Here is a 6,273-nt window from a genome sequence, read left to right as displayed (position 1 = left end):
CAATCAAAACAGAGAAAGCGACTTTTAGGTTTATGCACGAAATTAAAATATTGTGTTTAACGCTCGGAGTATGGTAAATACGTAAAGCTATACGCTTTTGCGCACGTGTTACGTGTTATCGAGTATGTCGAGAGACCTTATTTTTTAGTTGCGGATAGTATTCTTACTGTTTTACTTCAATTTTTCTAATGTTTACGCTTGTTATGTTTCAATAAGGAATAGTCTGTTTCAATTTTCGTTCATTATCTTAGAGAATGTTGGATGAGACTATAATTTATGGACGACTTTCAAGTGATGCTAGAGTGACCTTGAGAATGTCTACCTACTAACTAGGATCGAATGAAGGTTATAAAGCAGTTTGAAGATTAAGGATTATGATTTACAGTTGATGGTTAGGGGTTAAGAATAAGATTTACAGTTTTTCATCACGAACTGACATCAGCTACAGTGCCGAAACACTATTCAGCCAAAGGATGAACGCTGTTCGCGCCAAACAAACGAACAAAATTTCAAAGGTTCTTCTTTGTTCTACAGTCCATTAAATAGATATCGGACCTTGTTTTCACAGATCTTTGGTAATCACATTTGATGTTTAATAGGTGATACACACCGCTCTCAAAAAGAAAGTCATTAAGTAGACTTTTGAACCAGATCATAATTTTGCTGCACTAGAGATTTACTGGGAGTCTGCTCCACATGGTTGAATAACGAAAAACGAAGAAGTTCTGACGTAAGCTTCTATAGGTTCTCGGAATCTATAGAACTTTCTCTTAATTGCCCAGGTTGTGCGATGATATGATAGATTATGAAAGGACAGATGCCAAAGAGTAAAAAATACCATTCATAAGTGGGTAGATAAAGATAAGGTTTGATTTAATGCGCCTTATTCCGAGACGTTTTGATTTGAGTTGTTGACATCTTTGTTGGTAATCCTTACTATCAGAATACCTCGAAATAGATTTATTAAATCTTCTTTGAATACTTTCAATTTTTATCGAATCATTATGCCCGCAGCTACTGTGAACTCGAATACCATACTCAAAGATGCATATGACACACTTTTTACATTATAATAATCAACATTCCATATTATTGAAACTCATTATTATGAATCCAATGAGCTTTCTTACGTCGCACACTTGAGGCTCAGTGTTCTGGAAAACGTTCAAACTGTCGCTATACCTCAAGCCCAATTCATGATTAGTGTTAAGAGACTTCAGTATGTGTTTGTGTAGAGCCAGAATTAGGTTAGGGATGAGGTCAATATGACAGATCGCACAAAACATGTTTGCGTCTTCTCGGATTACCGCTGAAATGTAGTTTTCTTTGGTAAGAGACGAAGATGATTAAACCACTTTGAGACCATCGACAAAAATGAAGGGTTCGCCATGTTGAAAGGGTGAGCACACGTGATAACTGGAAAGGATAATGAGTAGTGAACCAATCACACTCCCATGTACAATCTCACTCGTCATATTCATGGGCTTAAATTAACAAGACACAGAGCGAACGATCTGACTACGTTCTGCTAAAAAGATTTGAACCAGAATCAAAAGAAATTCCAAATGAAGTTTTAGAAGAATACGAAGTTTGTGCGAGACACCGTCGAAGGCGTTACTAAAATCAAAGCACAGAATTCTCACTGATTGACCCCTCTTCATTGAATAATTTGATCAAAAAATTCCAAGTGTTGTATGGAACACGAGAGTAAAGACATAAACCGATGTTGATTTAGGCTAATCATACTCGTAAAAAGTGTAAGTGATAATTACTCTTTGTGAATGATTTTCTCAATGGTTACAGATAGCACGGATGTCAAGTTAATGGACTTACAGTTAGCTATATCGCTACGTGACCTCGTTTTGAATCTAGGGGTGATAAGGAAGTAAGACTTTAGATTATAGGATATGAATACACCTGAATCTTTCTGAACCTAGAACGCTTCTAGAAAGGATGCGTGAGATCTTCCTCCTCATGGTAAGTTCATCCATTTTGAGATTCTTCTTTGTGTATTGTCGACAATTCCGAAGTCCGGCCAGAAGACTTTTGACAATACTAACAATGTCCTCAATATTAATGTTGCATGTGCCATATACCAGCTGTTATTCGACTTACTGAGTCTAAATAATGTGACTAGTTGTTGTGAGATCTGTGCATGCTGAAACTTAAGTCATCAATCGAACTGGGATAAAAAGTTACAACCCTGGAAATAAAAGTATGATATGATGGAAACCGATATAAACTTGTGAACTCATACTGTCAGAACCTATGACGAAATCCGATATGTAAATTAAGAACGTAAGGTAATTTAAAAATGTTTGCTGAATTGAAAACTCACCATTATATCGGTAAGTAGTCGTGAAACCAGCTAGGAAAATATGTTGTAAATAATAGGTATAGAATAAACCTCGCGCACTATTTAAAAAGGACAGTGGTATTTTTCCTCGTTGAGTAAATTCTATTGTTTTGATCGTTATTAACGTATCAAGACTACTGTTTTTATACTTTGATTGAATTTCTTTCAGTTAAAGTATTCTATTAGAGTATCATTTTTGGTATCCTAAATAATTTTATCGTCGGTACTCCAGAGTACCTTTGTTTTTCTATTGTGTCTGTTAGTACTTTGGTCCTAACTATTTATAGTTTTTTTCTACTTGTAGTCAACACTCACTTTCGCATCCTAAAATGACTGGAAAATGCAACAAAAGCATTTGCCACCGCCCAGGATGTCGATATCCTGTTGATAGCGGCATGCAGTGCGATGAGTGCAAAGGTTGGTACCACGATGTTTGCACGAATCTAACACCTGCAGCTTTCAAGCGGTTCAGTAAAAATGAGTGCGTATGGCTATGTCAACAGTGCTGTTCCGGAATCCCACAGTACGCCTGACGCGACTGTGGTTACCACTCCAAAGAACGTTGGCGATTGGGTACGGGTCGTAAGAAAAAAACGCCAAAATGACGTAAAAGGAAATCATACTCCCACCAAAAGGGTCGACGAGCCGAGGTCTGATCACGGCGACAGATCAGTCATTCTCCATAGAGTCAAAGAGAGTGACAGCTTAGAACCGAAAGCTCGTTTTGAGCATGACATTGTGTTGATAAAACAACTACTCAACCAAGTTATGCCCAAAAACATCCCCGGAGTCACCTTGCTAAAGGTGTATAGACTAGGAAATCTAGCGCATCTGAAACCAAATCAGTCTGGACTACTCAAAGTCGTTTTCAAATCCCCAAACGAACGCGACTTAATCTTAGAAAATGGACACAAATTAAAGGGTTCAGGAGTTTTTCTCCGTAAGGACTTACCGTTGGCGGACCGTGTTAAAAGACGGGAAGCCGAAAAGGAACTACAGCTCAGATTAGACGCTGGCGAAAAATACCTGAAAATTGTAAATTTTCGGGTTGTGAGGCTTCGACAGAGGATGATGCCGAAGCCACTCTGTGTGAAGCACGAGGCCACCTAAATAGGCTTCGGATCTGTTATACTAACGCCCGGAGCTTACTAAATAAGCTACCGGAACTAGGTGTACAGATTGACTCAACCAGGCCAGACATAATCGCAGTCACAGAAACATGGCTGACGCCGTCTATAGATAGTAGGGAACTTGATTTCGAGGGTTTTACATTAGTAAGGGCCGATAGAACACAAACGCGTAAAGGATGGGGAATAGCTCTATTCATTAGGAATGCTATTCCATTCACCATTATCGACAGTGTATCCCATGAGAGTGGGACGTATGAATTAGTTTGCTGCCGCCTGAAATGCAGGGGACAGGAGTTGCTACTTAGTTTGATCTATCGCAGTCCAAGCTGTGAGGCAAACGGGGTCCTGCTAAGCAGTCTCAACACTTTATCACGAAGTGATCGATGTCTAATCCTAGGGCACTTTAATGCACCCATGGTGGACTGGGGAAATCTGTGGACTGAATCGTCAGCAAACTCCTTCGAACAGGAACTAGTTGATGCGGTAATCACATGTGCCCTAGTGCAACACGTGAAGGAAGCAACTAGGTACGACCCGGATTCTGCATCATCCTTACTAGATCTTATATTGACTCATTATGAGGATGATGTTGCAAACCTGGATTACATGCCACCCCTAGGCAAAAGTGATCATGCAGTTTTAAGCTTTGACTTACATATAACTGTCGATCACGAGTACGCTTCAGCTCAATCCAGACCTAACGTCTGGAAAGCAAACATACCAGACATCATGAAATCAGCATCATCAGTAGATTGGAAAATAGACCCAGAGTCATCGATCGAAACGGCTTGGGACGTATTCCGGAATTTATACTTAAAAGTCACCGCCCCCCCACATCCCTTGGACTACACCTAAGAGACCAAGAAACTCCCCACCGTGGTTCAGTAGGGAGGTTCGCATCCTTCTCCGTAAAAGAAGGAAAATGTGGGACAGATTTAGGTTACTGGGGACTGACGAGGCAAAATCTCAGTATCAAAAGGCTCGAAATACCTGTGCCTCAACCCTCCGTAAGGCCAGAAAGCTGTACGAAGAGAAAATCGTTAGGGAATCCATAGAATGTCCTAAACGCTTGTATTCGTATATAAACCAAAGGACAAAAAGAAGAAGAAATGTTCCTTCACTATGGGGAGACAGTACTGCCTCATCACTAGTGGAGGACGACTTTGGCAAAGCTCAAGTATTCTCTAAATACTTTAGCGATGTATACACCATAGAAACACCCTTCTCACCAGTCCATGAAAATCCCCCCACACAAGCACTGGACAGCGTAACCATTAAAGAACTCGATGTCTTTCGTCTGCCAGTTAAGCTTGACATAGGTAAATCCACTGGACCCGATGAACTGCATCCTAGGTTACTAAAGGAATTAGCTAACTTTGTTGCGAACCCTTTAAGTGTATGTTTTAATCTATCCGTAACCCAGGGTCGTCTACCAAAAGACTGGAAGAACGCCATAGTAAGTCCAGTCTTCAAAACAGGTACAAAACATAAACCTGAGAATTACCGACCAATTAGCCTAACTAGTGTGGTTGTTAAAATCTTAGAAAAGATTATTCGGAAGGAACTGTTAAAGTATCTCGATGAAAACCGGATCCTCTCCGAAAAGCAGCATGGTTTTAGAACAGGTTACTCTTGTCTCACAAACTTATTAGTCGCTCGTGAAAGCTGGTGCGCTCTTAAGGACCAAAAATCACCTATAGACGTAGCTTACATCGATTTCAGCAAAGCTTTCGACAAAGTTCCGCATAACCGGCTGTTATATAAGCTAAGGAATGTCGGGATTGGAGGCAATCTATTGATGTGGATAAAAGACTTCCTAGTTGGGCGTCAACAAAGAGTAAGGGTGAACTCCAAGTTGTCTAGCTGGGAAACTGTGCTGAGTGAAGTCCCCCAGGGTACAGTTTTGGGGCCAGTGTTATTCCTCCTGTACGTAAATGACCTCCCTCGTCTACTATCGTCATCGGTCTTACTCTATGCTGATGATGTCAAGATATGGAGAGCGATACAAAGCAAGGGCGATAGCTTAGAACTTCAAAATGACCTGGAGAGATTATCTGAATGGTCCCAAACCTGGCAATTGCCGATAAACACTTCCAAGTGTATTGTGATGCATATTGGCCACCAGGGTACAGATACATACACGATGAATAACACTGAGTTACCTATTGTTCAGGCACACAATGACTTAGGAGTCATCGTCAGTCAAGACTTAAAGACTACTGCACGCTGCCGTGCAATAGCCTCCAAAGGTTTTAGGACTTTATGATCCATACGCAGGGTTTTTAGGCATCTTGACGCTAAAACGTTTCTGACTTTGTATACAGTATTCGTGCGTCCTAAACTTGAGTACTGCATACAAGCAGCTAGCCTCTGCCTAAAAAAAGACAGTGAACTCTTGGAAAGGGTTCAGAGAACAGCAACTAGGCTGATTCCCGGAATAGCGAAGCTCCCGTATGGTACTAGACTGACCAAGCTAAACCTATTCCCGCTGTCATATCGAAGAATCAGAGGCGACTTGATTACAGTTTTCAAATTGCGTAATGACAAATTTGCACCTGATATGCCCTCATTTTTCTTGTCTTCCAAAACAGAGAATTTACGAGGACACTCCAAAAAAGTTCACAAGCCCAGAACGAATTACTTGTCAGCTGACTACCGACTTTCCCATCGAATAATCAACGAGTGGAATTCATTACCTCAGCACGTGGTTGAGGCTCCATCCGTAGACTCTTTCAAAAGAAAGTTGGATCAGCTGAGAGACCATCATTGCCAGGACCAACACAGGCC

The sequence above is a fragment of the Schistosoma mansoni genome, chromosome 2 (genome assembly GCF_000237925.1).
Source record: "Schistosoma mansoni strain Puerto Rico chromosome 2, complete genome".
NCBI lineage: Eukaryota > Metazoa > Platyhelminthes > Trematoda > Strigeidida > Schistosomatidae > Schistosoma > Schistosoma mansoni.
The sequence above is the reverse complement of the archived record's forward strand: the minus strand, read 5'-3'. Positions refer to the sequence as shown.